The sequence below is a fragment of the Aotus nancymaae genome, unplaced genomic scaffold, assembly GCF_030222135.1.
Source record: "Aotus nancymaae isolate 86718 unplaced genomic scaffold, 86718_ANA_hifiasm-v0.15.2.pri h1tg000059l, whole genome shotgun sequence".
NCBI lineage: Eukaryota > Metazoa > Chordata > Mammalia > Primates > Aotidae > Aotus > Aotus nancymaae.
This window is the reverse complement of record NW_026988473.1, coordinates 44,497,273-44,512,507: the sequence shown is the minus strand read 5'-3', so window position 1 is coordinate 44,512,507 and position 15,235 is coordinate 44,497,273. Positions and strand designations below refer to the sequence as shown.

The 15,235-nt window shown below is 45.4% G+C and overlaps 1 long non-coding RNA gene across 1 annotated transcript in view; it reads left to right on the top strand.

Annotated features, from left to right (window-relative positions):
* LOC105720000 (uncharacterized) overlaps nucleotides 1-15,235 on the top strand; it is a 141,913-nt gene that overhangs the window by 20,621 nt on the left and 106,057 nt on the right. The window contains exon 2 of the long non-coding RNA XR_010338411.1: nucleotides 3,182-3,276. This is a non-coding gene — a long non-coding RNA (uncharacterized LOC105720000). The remainder of the gene's footprint in view (nucleotides 1-3,181; nucleotides 3,277-15,235) is intronic.

Genomic DNA, 15,235 nt, shown 5'->3' with positions numbered 1-15,235 from the left:
AGGACTCTAACCATCTTGGGAAGAAAGGATTCAGAGCTAAGCCTCCACATGAGGAGATCATGGAAAGAGTACAGTGGGTATATAAATGTGGGGGTGGCCGCTGCACCAGAACCAGCCTATCTATTCGGTGGCAGGCTTGTGCCCTAGAGAAGTGGCTGAGTGAGTGAATGCAAGGAGAGAAACCCAGGCTAGCAGAATGGGCTGAGCAGACCCTAGGGATTAGAGAGTCATCTCTCCTGGCCCCTTGAAGAACATCTGTGGCTTGGACAGAGCCTGCTCTGGCATCCATGGCAGACCTTGGAGCAGACTGTGAGGCCTCAAGACTTCCTGCTTACCAGGCAGTGAAAATGCAGCTTAGGCCGGGCGCGGTGGCTCAAGCCTGTAATCCCAGCACTTTGGGAGGCCGAGGCGGGTGGATCACGAGGTCAAGAGATCGAGACCATCTTGGTCAACATGGTGAAACCCCGTCTCTACTAATACAAAAAATTAGCTGGGCACGGTGGCGCGTGCCTGTAATCCCAGCTACTCAGGAGGCTGAGGCAGGAGAATTGCCTGAACCCAGGAGGCAGAGATTGCGGTGAGCCGAGATCGCGCCATTGCGCTCCAGCCTGGGTATCAAGAGCGAAACTCCGTCTCAAAAAAAAAAAAAAAAAAAAAAAAAAAAAAAAATGCAGCTTAGCCAGGAAGAAATGGTCAGCAGCAGAGAGTGGGTGTCTGTTTGGATTGGCCACATGTCTGCCTGGACAGCAGGTCTCCAGGTTTACACCATCGTTAATGTCAAAAGGCTAATGTAGATCATGAAACAAATTTCACTCTCTATCCTACTGAGCACAGTATAATGGCAGAGCTGTCAGAGAAGACACTTGGCAGAATGAATCCTTCTACTTGGCATGATATAATTTGCACTACCTCTACAAACTTTTCCTATCTCTTTCCTAAAAATAGTGCTTCAATTAGAAAGTGACACAACTTCTGTTGGGAAAAGTGTGAACAGCCACGAAATGTTCCATAAAGGAAGGAACAGATGAGACCCCGGTAGATCATCAACTGCCAAATGATATACTATAATGTATGGTAATTGGTTATTATTAAAATAGTCTATTGCTTATCACACAGTAGCTAAATGGCCTTTCAGTTGCTCTATAATTACTCAGTGATGGGTGATCTGTTTTCTTCTTTGGGAACTAGGTACCAAGGATATCAGAGCAGCATCTGTCACAACCCAGGAAGAGAGCACAGGGAGGGGAGGGTTTCTGCCAAGGTCGGGCTGCACTGGGTTCTTTCAAAAGTCCCCTATGGGCCAAATGCTCTTAGGAGTTTTCACAGGGCCAGGGAGCAGAGAATAAGGCTCCGTCTCTCCAGGCCTTCCTCTGCCTTCTATCACTTCTTCCTTTTTTTTTTTTTTTGGAGACGGAGTTTCGCTCTTGTTACCCAGGCTGGAGTGCAATGGCGCGATCTGGGCTCACCGCAACCTCCGCCTCCTGGGTTCAGGCAATTCTCCTGCCTCAGCCTCCTGAGTAGCTGGAATTACAGGCATGCGCCACCATGCCCAGCTAATTTTTTGTATTTTTAGTAGAGACGGGGTTTCACCATGTTGACCAGGATGGTCTCGATCTCTTGACCTCGTGATCCACCTGCCTCGGCCTCCCAAAGTGCTGGGATTATAGGTGTGAGCCACCGCGCCCGGCCTCTTTTTTTTTATAAGTCGGAATCTCATTCTGTTGCCCAGGCTGCAGTGCAGTGGTGCGATCTTGGCTCACTACAACCTCCGTCTCCTGGGTTCAAGTGATTTTTCTGCCTCAGCCTCCCAAGTAGCTGGGACTATAGGCATGTACCACCCCTAATTTTTGTGTTTTTAGTAGAGACGGTGTTTCACCATGTTGGCTGAGCTGGTATTAAATTCCTGGCCTCAAGTGATCCACCTGTCTCCATCTCCCAAAGTGTTGGGATTGCAGGTATGAGTCACCGAACCTGACCGTATCACTTCTTACCTGTCCTTGAAGCTACCTCTTTAGAAGTCTTCTAAAAGTTTTTGCTGCTGGTGGAGAAAAGACACATTTGTGTAGAGTGAGATGGAACTGAGGGATGCTATTCCCTGATTCTTCTCCTTCAGTGAAACCATAAAGAAGCCTGGGCCTCACAGAACATTGCTAACTCTGAGACTCTGAGGGTAAGAAGTAAGATTCAGTGATCTCAGGGAGACCTAGATCAGATCCCCAGGGAGGTAGAGAGAGCAGCTGTATCAGAGACGAAGACTCAGCCCAGGGCAACATGAGGGAGAAGAAGGCAGGAATGAAGGGACTCAGGAATTGGAAGGTACATAGCAATCCGTGGGGAAGCTGATTTCTCACTTCTCAGATGGAGAAGAAACACTCAGAGAGGGAGCAGCTTGTCCAGAGCCACATGCTGTGATAACACCCAGAGCTGGGTGAGAGGTCGGGCCTTCCGAATCCATCCAGACAAGCCCCAACCAGAGGGTGCTGCTGAGGCTATTTGTGCTGAGGCTAGGAAAACAGGAAGATGGGGGAACACAGGGCCCCAGTTCCTCTTCTCCATCCCCTCACTGCTCCAACAGGCCTCACTGTGGCCCTGGGGCAAGATGAGAGGAGGGGACAGTTTTATAAAAAGACAAGGTACTCCAAAGTCTAGCTGGTTACAGGATACAAAAGGAATACCTGTGACTTCTGGGCTGGTTTGTTTCCTCCTGAGTGGGCAACAGGAGCTATGGTTAGAGTGGAGTCTGACCTTAGCAAGTGAAAGATACATAACTCAGGAGGGAATGTCTCAGGAGAAGCCTCTGTCACCTCTTTTTTTTTTTTTTCAGAGAAAGAGTGTCACTGTTGCCCAGGCCAGAGTGGGCATAATCATTACTTACATTTGATTGCGCATACAGTGGCAAAATCATTTCTCACTACACCCTCGAATTCCTGGGCTCAAATGATTCTCTCCCCTCAGCCTCCCAGAGTGCTAGGATTACCAGCATGAACCACCACACCCAATGACTGTCTTTTATGTCAATAAAAGTTGTATTAATAGTTATTTTTTTCAACCCAACTAAATCCAAAGCCTCATACGCTCTAGGATACTTAATGAGTGTTTGTTGAATGACTTTATGAATGAATGGAAAGATGTATGAATGCTTAACATTATAAATAATCCATTTCTATTTCCACTGTTTTAGATCTTAAAGTTCTGGCTTGTGTCACTTCCTTGGGGAAACCTTGATGGACCATATCAGGAAAAGGAGAGGTGTGTCCCCACAGCACTGTGTATATGGTGCATTGCCATAGTGTATTTTAAGTATCTATTGAGGAGCCTCTCTACCCCACGACATAGTTTTTTTAACCATTGCATCCCCAGTAGTTAGCACATGCCTGTCATAGAGATGTTCAGAAATGTTCGTTGAATGATTGAGTATTCAAACATGCACACACTCACACATATGTTCTAAATTATGAAAACATAGCTAGAGGAATTTTTTTTTGTCTGCAATGCTTTTATTTTCCATTTCAACCAGATCTCAATATTTTGGAGAAATTAATTTTCCCCTGTTATTTGCTATCTTGGTGGAATGGTAAATCCAGATACCTGCTCTCCCACTGTAGAAGTCAAAGGGATCACTGAGGGCTTCTCTGCCAGAACCAGGGGCCGGCTGATGCTCTCTCTGAGACATCTGATTTCTGAGCAAATAATACAAAGATGAATAATACAAAGATGTGATCAGAGTTCATTTATCCCATAGCTCCATGATCTGACTACTCCTGCTCTAAAAATATACCTGTAGCTCCACATTATGCATTATTTGGTTCCAGCCCACGTCTAAGCCTGGTTCTGCAACTTTCCCATTGATTCACTAAGCTCCTGTTACCCTTCCAATAAATTCCCTTATACTTACATCAGCCAGAGTTAGTTTTGCTGCTCACAATGGAAAACTTCTTACTGACACAATCACAAATTAATTTCTGAGCATGAATACACACTCAGCAGAGGGCCTGGCTCTTCTGTAGAATAAATGAATTATGTTTAGTGGATCCTCACTTATGGCTGCCACTCAAAAATGTTCACTGAAAATACTTATTTTTCACAAATATCATAGAAGCTCAAGGGTTTAAAAGCAAATCCAGATTGCTCTCTTGGCATCTCCCAGATTAGGAAAAATGAAATATAAATTAAGCAAGTTGCCAGAGACATTTGAGTGGACATTTCAACTCAGTGGTGCCTAGGCCCTGCCAACTTAGATGGCCTCTTCTGCCTTTGCTAAGGGAAGGATGCCAGTTTGCTCAAATAGGCCTGCCTGTGGTCAGCACCTCTTCCTCAGTGTGGGTCTTGATGACAGGGAAAGTGGTGAGTGAGGAGGTGCTCACCTCTATACACACCCAGGAAAAGAAAAGGAAGCTGAGCGTAGAAATTTTCCTTAAGCCAGATCCACTTAATTTTCCAGCCAAGCACTAACAATAAAGCAGCTTGAAAACATATCTTCTCCAAGAGAGTATCTGCCCTGGCCTCCATTATGGGTGTGGTATGGTGGCTGTTATCAGCACCAATAGAATATTCAGGGAAAGACATTTTTTGTTTGTTTTTAAAAATATGAAATATGTTAGACAGAAGCATCCCATCCTTTCTGTGAAAAAGATGAGACCTCAATCAGATGAGTAGAGACAACATTGCTGAAGGGGCCAGCATGGTCTTCGTACCACACGCTGTAACTCACAGGGCTGATGCTGGGATTTTGAGTTTCAAGTGCTGGATGATCACTGGGGCTCTGGGTAGAGATAGGCTCTCAGTGCCCCCTCAAAGGCATTACTGGAAGCCAATTGTTCAGGGAAAAGCAAGTTAGCTTGGAACTGTGGAAGGAAATTATCTCATTTAGTGTACCACAACCCCATGGAATAATAACAATGGTTATCCTGCTCTGTGCCATGAAATCTCTATGTCAGCTCATTAAATATAACAGTCTGCAAGACATGTATTCTTATACTCATTAAATAGAAGTAGAAACCAAGGTCCAGAGAGCTTAAGTGACTTGCCCAAAGTTGTAATTGGTTAGTAGGGTAGCTTAAATTTGAGGATTTATTCTCTGAATCCAAATCCTCTGCCCTTTAAGACCTGCCATGCTGATTCCCTGTGCTTTTGTAATTTTGGGAAATTCGTTTTTGTCTCTGGACCTCCATGGCCTCTCAGTACAATGGAGAAATTGGTTCAATCATCTCTGATATCCATCTCCACTAAAGTTACATTTCTTTGGGACTGAGGATCCAAGACCATTGTACCCATAAAAGACAAGGCAATCACCTCTGATTTGACTGAGGCACCACAGGAAGAGCCAGGCTTTGACTCACAAATAGACAGAAGCAGGTGTGTCTGTACTCCCCCAAGAAGTAGAAAGGTGCACAGATACTAGTCCAAAGGCCCAGTAGTCTCTGATAGGTATTGCCACTAGGAATTTACGGGAGAAAGAAGATTAATTCTGGGAAGGTTGCATGAAGGATAGAAATGAAATGTAGAATTTTAGCTGACTCTTAAAATGATGGGTAAACGTTAGAAAAGGAAATCAAATTTAGCATTTTAGACATTGATAAATAATAACAACTAAAACTGGACAATCATCTAAGACTTTTGCATATGTTAATGACATTTAATTATCACAGCAGTCCTCTAAAAGATATAATACTATTATTTTCATTTTATAGATGGAGAAACTAAGTCTTTGAAATCTTGAGAAACTTGCTCACAGTCAATATAGATGTTAAGTGGCAAGTTTGGTGATTGAATCCACAATGATTTTCCAAGCTTATGCTCAATATTTGAATGATACAGGGGACAAGTGAGGAGGAGGGAGGCAGGTCATATGCCCTAGGCCATAAAGGAGGGGAGTAAAATTGAGGAAGATGCAGCAGAAAAGAAGGCTTTGAAGGCACTTAAAAGAAGACTTTGAAGGGTCTTGGTTGGTGGAACCCTGAGAATAACACAGAGAAGTTGGTGAGGATAATTCCGCCCCTTCTCCATATTCTAGAGCTGACAACTCCAGCTTGTGTCAGGGTACTCAAAAGAACAGACGATTTAGTGCAGCTCCTACCATGTGCCAAGAGTGCACCTACCTAACGCCCTTGGAGTTTTCTACGCATTAACTCTTTTAATCCTTGCAACAGCCCTGTGAGGCAGCTGTAGTTTACAAGCTCTAGTTTAGATGAGGAAACTGAGGAGGAACATAGAGGTTGAGTAGCTTGCCCAAGATCTTCAAGCCAGTTGAGCGGGCATTCAGCTCCAGGATGTGTGGCATGAGCACTCTGTAAGCTTCCTGGACAGGCTGGAGAAATGAAAGGGGTACGAGCCTGGGTCCAAATTCAAGCTTCATTACCATGGGGGTCCTTTTTGAGTCTCAATTTCCTTATCTGCAAAGCAAGGATGACATCATCTCCTGTCAAGGGTTTATGTGAAGGTGACATGAAATGACTAAAGGAAATGCCAATCCTAGTGGATTTGCGGTAAAAGGACTCCCAGTCTTAAATTCCTTCCTCTTATTCCCCAATAGTCTTCTCCCTGTGGAATCTGGATTTCAAGTCTCCTTTCCCAGAAAGGGAACACCTTTCTTTCTGGGACCGTTGATATAGAGCTATATGAAGCATTCCAACCTAAATTTCTCTTCCCCAAACAGCCCTGACTGACATTTTCTTTCCCCACTCAGCTCAAAGACACTCAGAGCATTGAGCAAACATCTGGGATTTTTGCATGTTGCCATGTCTTTTAAAGAACATCCCTAAAATGTACTGGAGACTCCAAGGCTTAAAATAGGTCCCTGCAAATTCACCCATGCCTATAATTGAATAGCAGTTTGAGAGAAAAATAGCTTCAATAATGTTGCATTTTAAAATTATGGTACATATTAATTGCGCTCGAATCTCCATTTTCATTTAAGAAAGTGGCCTCCTCGTAAGTAAAGTGGGAAAGATACAAAAAAGAAACCCAAAAATAAGTCAGTTTTTTTCCCAAACCACTGAAGTGCAAGGCACAGTCTGTTCCCAGGCAGAGTTTCTGAGGGAGGGATACCTTCCCCGCTTTTGCCTGGAGAAAGGAAGAGATCTTATTGCAATCACTCTTATTTTGTGTAGAACTGAGGCACAGAGAAAAAAAAAGACCCTTCCAAGATTATAAATATGCCCAATTGTGCAATGAGGCCCTCCAGCCAACTGATTTTAATTCTTCCAGCTTAGATATTTCCTATTTTACAGATGAGGAAATTGAGACTGAGGAAAGAAGGCACCCAGGATCCTCCTAACTATATAAACTTTAGTTTGTATTTGGGGGAATAGAGGTCCCATAGGCTTGAAACTCTGCCTGTTGACCGAGGTCACTCTGGAAAATGGCCATGGGCTATCCTGAAGGCCACCTGTAGTCACCATCTGTTGCTAGTATTTAGGACTTCCCATTTCTCATGCTTGTCTACTGCATGTTCACAGATATCTGGCTGACTGTCAAGTCCATGGTTAGACATGTGGGTAGCAGATGTGCACAGTATTGCATCCAGCTGTGCTTTTGCCAGCTGCAAGGGGTACCGTTTGCCAATTTCTTACCCATTAGACATCTGGAGAACAGGGCCCACATGAGAAGAAGCTCCTAGACATGGTGTCCCTCTAGGTGAGAGTCATAATGCCTTCAACACTCACCATGAGCCTAAGAAAAAGCTGGAAACAGAATTCTGGCCAACACATTCAAGAAATAATTTTTGAGTGCTAACTCTGTGAGAGGCACCATTCTAGATGCTACAGAACTGGTGGAAATAAGACAGAAGAAAGGACTCCACTGTGGAGGAAGCGGGAAACTGTGATTCCCAAAGCAGCCAGGATGATCCTTTAGGAAAGCCAATAGAGTCATGTAATTGCTCACTCAATTTAAAAGTCACAGTCTCTACCCTGGCTTTACATGAACTGCCTTCTTCTTCCTTTTCAACCTCAACTCCTAACACTCTTCCTCTTCCCCTACCCACTCCAGCCACACTGGTCATTTTGCATTCCTAGAATGCACTAAGCATGTTTCTACCTCAGGGCCTTTGCACTTGCTATTTTTCTTAACTGTTGGGCACACACAGCAGGGATTCTTAGTTCTTGGTTCCCTCTCTTTTGCTATTGTTCTCTTCTCTTCATATTCCCAGAAAATATTTTTAAAAATCAGGAGCTAGTCATCACAGGCAGTTAAAGAAGAAACCATGTTCTCCCATAGGCTGTCCTGGAATGCCCCACCAGCATCAATGACTGGGTTGTCTTCCCTGGCCCTGAAGGAGTGGGCCACTTTCCAGACACATCCCAGGCAGCAGGCCTGCTCCCTGACACTGACAAGAAGTGAGAAGCCTCAGGAAAAGTCACAGACATAAACAAGATAAAGCCTGTGACCTTCTAGGACACTTTGGCCTGTGGACCAGAGAACTGTCAATGGCCCAGCCCTTGCTCTGATAAGGGAGGACAGGAACATTCCAGGAGATGCATTTGTCTGGAGCCCTCAGGGAGAGCAAAGGCTGAGTATCCCCGAGAATCTGGCAGGGAGAAAGGAGGGGGAATGCTGGTGGGAGGATCTCTCCAGGGCGTGGAGCCAGCCCCACTGCCCTTGCTATCCCTTCAGCCCAGATCTGGTGCAAGACATTCAGGCCAACTCAGCAAACGTGTACCTGGCAGCTCGTTTCTGCCTGGCACTGCTAGGGTCAGGGCGCTGGAGGAGATGGGAGAGCTGGGATACCAGGTTGCAGGGGCTGAGAAAAGTGTAGGGGGACGTGGATATCAATTGCCTGCATGGCAAATGAGAGGGGACAAAGGACAGGCTTTAGTTCTCTGAGGAAGGAGGCAGTCATTCTGTCTGAGGATGTGGTAGTCTAGGAATGTTTATTTCCTAGGGAACAAGGCCCCTAAGTAGGCTGTAAAGTCAGCCATGACTTTGAGAGGTGGAGGGATCAAAGGAGAACATTTCTGGCATAGATTGGTATGTTCAAAGCATGGAGGAAGGCAATTGCAGATGTGTTTCAGTTCATGCAAAGGCCCCTGAAAGGTGGCAATGGAAGATGAAGCTAGAAAGACAGATCAGGGCTGTAGTAGGAGGGGCCCTGACTGCCTGGGAAAGAATGCAAATCTATTCTATAGGAAGGGGAGCCAGGGCTGCCTCTCCTCTAGGGCAGAAATAAGACCAGCTGGGCTTCACAGGGAGGAAGGCAGTGTGGAAGGGGAGCAGACAGGGCCAGTGGAGGGGATGTAATATTCTAAGTAAGAGGTGGTGAGGCCTGAATTCCAGTAGGAGCCATGGGATTTCTGGAGAAAGTTGCTGATTGTTTTCTTGTTCCTCTTTTAAGACAGTTATTAGCAGCTGTGGGGCCACCTGAATGTGTACTAAGCACTTGGGAAATGGGTCCTGAACCAGAAAGACTGCCCAGGTACAAGCCTATATCCCATACATACCTTGTCAGGCAGAAGTTAGCAGAAAACCCTGCAGCCCAACCAGATAAAGGCCTGCCTTCTAGAATGCCCTGGAACTGCCTGGGCGATCCTTTTAAAACATGAATATAAACATGTCCTCATCCTCCTTAAAACCCTTCACTGATTCCATGTCACTCTCAGAATAAAGTCCGAGCTCTTTGGCTTGTTGTTTAAAGCTTCATCAAGCCTGTGCTTATTTATACCTCTCTCGTCTCATCTCTATAGTGTACAGCAGGGGTCCCAAAACTTGTCTGCACATTCAAATTCACCTGGAGAGCTTTTAGAATGTCTAAAGCACAGCCCAGCACCCAAACCAATTAAATCACCGCTTCTGGGGTGGGACCTAGTTGCTCAGGTGACCCCAGACAAACTAGGAACCCAGGTATAGGGCCTATATCCTAAGCTTCAGTCATACCAGATGTATTAGCTAGCTATTTCCATAGGAGACCACTTCAAATTCTTGGTGGCTTACAACAGACATTTATCACCATGCTCACATAAATGCAGATCAACTGTGATTTGGCAGGTAAATGCTGGTGGCAGCTCTGCTTTAGGCTTCAGGGTCAGCTGGGTTTGACTCTAGGCTGACCCTGGACATTGCATTCTAGACATTGCATTGAGGGAATTTTACAGATCTCTCATCTTTCTGGGAGCAACATCTTTCCCTGCAGCAAATTTTCAAGGTGTTGATAGAAGTGCAAGTGCCCCTTAAGATCTTAGATTTAGTTGGTAACCCCTCACTTAACTCACATCCCATTGGTCAAAACAAGTCCCATGGTCAAGGCCAACAACAGTGTGGCAGGAAAACAGACTTTGCTCACTCTCCTGTTCTGCAAGTCACATAGCAGGAAGAAGTGAGGAACTGAGAATAATTCACTCCATCTCACAGGTCATCTTGTGAGCTTGAATGAGTCACTTCTATGAACCCCAGTTTCCTTACCTGGAGAATGAGATAGTTGCCCTGGATGCCCACATACATGACCACCCCTCCCAGCTCTTCTCTTCCACAAAGATCTTTGTACATACAGCCACCCACTTGTGTCCATACTGCACATTTTTAAAACTGCACCTATGTTCCTGTGTGCACTTGCTCAGCCATATTCACACATGCCACATGTATTCTCAGACATGTTTAGTTACAAACAGTCTCCCCCACCCTGCTCACCCTCACATACTGGCTCACTCACACATATATTCCATACCTCTCTGCACAGCTGTTTAATCAGAATCAGGGCCTGTTGATGAGGCTGTCGTCTGGTGCTCAGGGAGCTGCTTTAACTCTTTGCTGCCCCCATAAAGGCTGGCTGTACTGCGTGCCCTCCATCTGCAGACCCTGGGGAACAAAAGGGCCACAGAGGGGTCAGGCAAAGCTGCTTAATCTGCAGGACTGGAGCTTTTCTGGTGCTACAGGGCCAGGGAGAGGGTGTAGAAGGCACAGGGACAGCATTCTAGACCCTCTGATTGCACTCCATGATTTCTCCTCCTGGTTGCATCTCCCTTCTCATGTCCCAGGTATCTTCGGTAGGATAGCCAAAATATGAATCATCGAAACCAAGACAGTTCTGAGAGCCAAAGGGACATTAACAACAATTACATTGAAACAACAGAATTACCTGAGATTGTCACAGGCAAGCAGCAATGCATGGCCCCTACTCACGAGAGACCAGATCTTGTGGACTTGCCCTGAGCTCATGTTTCAGCCCAACTCAAGGACAATCCAGGTTGAAAGGAACTTTCAGGTAGAATTGCCTCATTTTTCAGTTGAAGGCCCAGAGAGAAGCTGGGACTTGCCTGAGGTCACACAACAAGTTAGTAACAAAACAGGGTGTTGAACAAAGTTTTTCAGTCTTCCAGGCCAGAGTTCTCCTTGAGCTTAGGTGCAGCTCCTGGGAAGCTGGCTGAGACTGTGGGATTAGCATGCAAGCATTCACTGAGGTGTACTTGAGGAAAGAAAGAGGACAGAGCAGAAGGACAGTAGCCTCAGCAGAGCTCATGGGAGCTCTGGAGCTGAGAGTGTCCTTCAAGGTTGTCTCAAATGAGTATATGGGCCTAGGCTTTGTGCTTCTTGGGAGAAGACATGGTGTAGGGTGGGGCAGTACCCTGCAGCTGAGAGCAACTCCCAGGAAGGGACACAGCAGCTTGTCAACTAAGGGAGAAAGTGCCTTGGTCTTCCAGGAGAGGTGGGCAGCACACCATGGTGTCCACCACATCTTGCAGCCCCAGGCTCCCCACCCCAAGCCAGCTTGTGCCTGGGCAGCAGTTGTATTAGCATTCATTTCACTGGCTCCACAGGGGTTCCTGGAAAGAAATTGCTGGGGAGGAGCCCACCTGGCTGAGGCTGCTCCTGTGACTGACCGTCACGTTCCTGTGGAGCCCGAGCTTCCTGCCAGCCCCAGCACAGCCATCTCTGCAGGTTTGCAGCTGCATTATTCACACTCATCAGAAGTCACTGTTGCTTACTTTATTTTTTCACTTCTTCGATCCTTCCACATTGCATGATGAGGACAAAGGAGAGTTTGGGAGGTCTTGGCCTCTGCAGCGAGCAAATTCAATTATTTTGACAAAACTGTGCCTGGGCCTGTCTTGGGGTCCAAGGGAGTTTCCTGTTGAACTTAGCCAGGGAACAGGGGCAGCTAGCGGAGAGCCAAAAGGGAGTCCCTGGGCATGGGTTAAGAGGGCATCTGTGGCAAGCCCATTACACAGCTAAAGAGAACAATCTCAGTGAGAATTCTCAGGCTTCTTTATGAAGGAGGGACACTTTTCCTGTGGGCTGTGGAGTCCAGCAATCCTGACTTCCAGTCTCAGCTCCGCTGCCTACCTACAGAGGCACTTTACAAATACTTCCAAGTGTGGAAAAAAATTCAGCAAATTAAATTTAACAAAGTTTAGTTGAGCAGAGAACAGTTCGCAACTTGGGCCGCAGTCAGAACCAGGAAACGTAAGTGAGGCACAGAAACAGCTTCACTGGTTACAGCTCAGCATTTGCCATATTTGGATGTGGTGTGATGAGCTGACTGCCTGTGATTGGCTGAACCTCAGCATCTGTTATTGGCTGAGACACAGCTACATACTCCTAAATTAGGCTTTCATTCTGTTTACATACTAAGTTAGGTGCAGTTTGTTATGTAAATACTCAAGGTACAGAGGCATCTTCAGGCCAAGTTTAGTTAAATTTAACACAAGTTACCTAGAACTTAGGGATGGCTCTTTATATACAATAGAGCATTGTGAGAATATAATGAGGTAACCTGGGAACAGGAAAAGGATCTGCAATGTGCCAGCACTCTGCTAAGCACGCAGCATCCACAGCCTCCCTTGTCCCTATTGCAGGCCTGCAAGGTGAGTACCCAGGATCCCATTTTACAGATAAACAGGTCTGCCACAGGGCCCCAAAACCAAGCTCAACCTGCAAAGTCATTGCCAGCATTCTCTGCGATTAGTCCTGACAAGGGGCAGTTTCTTACTCCAGTAAAGCAGGAATTAAAAAGAAAAAACAAACCACTGGAGTAGTGTTTGACATTTCCCTATGTTTTCGTCATATTGGGTGCAAGAATTTCAGTGCCAAAAAAATGACTGTGGAGTTTTTCCACACACACACACACACGCGCACATGCACACACACACACACACACACACACACACCCCGTCTTAGAGTTTTTTCCTGAGGATCCTGCGAATTGCTTTTCACAAAAGAGGGCTAACAGCACACGGCTCTTTTGGAGAGCAGATTGAACGAATTGTCTAGTTTTGGGTGGAGGACCGTCCCACTTTCCCAGTCATCAGTGGAATGCTGGCTGGGTTGATGTGGGTGTTACTCAGGGACTATTGACAACTCCCCAAAAGAATCTAGCAAACTCGTATGTGCCAAGCTCCAACGAAGAAGCTCACAGTCTCCTGGGGAAAATGGACATAAAAACAGGAAATTGCCACATGTAAGTAATATTATAACAAGAAGTAATAGAATCAAATACAAAGTCCCCAGATAACTTGCAGGTGGTGTTGCTCTGTTGTGGAGGCTCAAGGAAGACTTGCTGAAGGAAGGATCATGAAATCCAGGTTTTGAAGTATGAACAGGAGTTTTTAGAAACTGCCACCTACTTTTAATGATTTCTTTTTCTATCTAGAGAGTGGAGAAAAGAAAGAAGAGGAAGGGTGCTTACATGTACTACATGCCATTGGCCAGGCTGCATTCGACACTTTGCACATGGAATTCTCATGATAACCCTGTCAGATGGGGTTTTTCACAGGGAGGAACCTTAGGATCAAAAAGGGTAAGCTGAACAATTTACTCAAGGTCACACAACGACCAAGTGCTGGGTCCAGAAATCCATCCCAACTTTTTTGGCTCCAACTCCCTGGCTCTTTCCCTGCTGCTGGCTTCTGTAGCCCATAGGAGCTACACGTTCATAGAGCTTATTTGTAGCACATGGTGCAGTTTTAGAGGTGGTTAGAATAATGTAAAATCATTAGAAACTGATTTAGCAATGGGTCTTATTTAGAGTCAACCCTACAAAATTCCCTCATCTGTTCACAGAAACTACAAGTCTTCAAAGCACTGTCCCATCTACCCATAACTCAGCCCACCCCTGCAACTTGAACAGGAAGATCCCTTGTCTGGTAAGTCAGGGGCAGAGCCAGAGGGACTAGTATCTCAATCTCTTGGCTCCAACCGCAGTGCTCTACAAGTGACAATATGTTAACATATCTTGTCCCTTTCACATCTCTGGTGCTGTAAAGTACCTTGAGGTCCTCCAGATCCTGGGCACCTTCTGCATACTCCTTAACACAAAATGACATTTAGCATAGGATTGAGATTGAGTGTATTTCTTTCCATAAACAGGTGTGGCTTGAATTCCTGTGCTGGCTACTCCTGACTGTGTGACCTTGAGCCAAGTTTCCTGACCCTTTAGACTTTAAGTCATCTGAGAAATGGAGGCATAAGATTGGAGAAGTCCTACCTCACAAGACCTTTGTACAAAATAATTGGGGTGATGTTTCAGTACTTACTAGGTACACAAAATAGCTGGTACTTACTAGGTGCTCGGTAGATGTGAGTTTCCTTTATCCTTTGAAGAGCTGAAGAGTGAGGAGGGTTAATTTCACTCCATCAGGACCTAGACATCCCTATAAAATTAGAGATTTTATTTCCTTGTGCAGTAATTATCTATATATTGTGCATATATTGTTATGGTTTTCAAACTGGGTTCGACGAAGCCCTAAAGTCCTGGGAGAAGGTTCAAGGGTAATAGATGTCAGTGGTCAGGCCTTTAGGCCACCCCACGCCCAGTTCAATAAAAGCAGAATCTCTTTTATATCTTTTATATGTTGAGTTTTCAAGTAGAATTTCATTTTAAGAATGAGATTGAGTGTTGAAAATAGAAAATTGCAAACCTCTGTTGGAGAGTAATAGAAAGTTTAATGTGTGAGGTTTGCATCATAAAGGAGGTTGCTTTCTCCTTTAGTCTCTTCTCTTCAGGTCTTCTTAATGACAAAAGCCCGGCTCCTACCCTGCTCACTGCCCTACCCCCAACATGCCGACCAGTCACAAGAAGGAAAACCAGTTAACAAGTGCCTGGAGAAGCTACAACATACTTGGGCTTCCAGTCTTTAAATGGACCATTTTTGTCTCAACCTGGCTGTGAAGTCTTGGCTGATGTAAGCTAGAGACAGGAAAGGAAGGTGAGTTAGGGCCTAAAATGACAACATGAAGGCAGAGAAAAGTGTTGAAAATGAATGAATGCGGGAAGGAAAGAAATCTTCTTCCGAGATGCTCTTGTTTC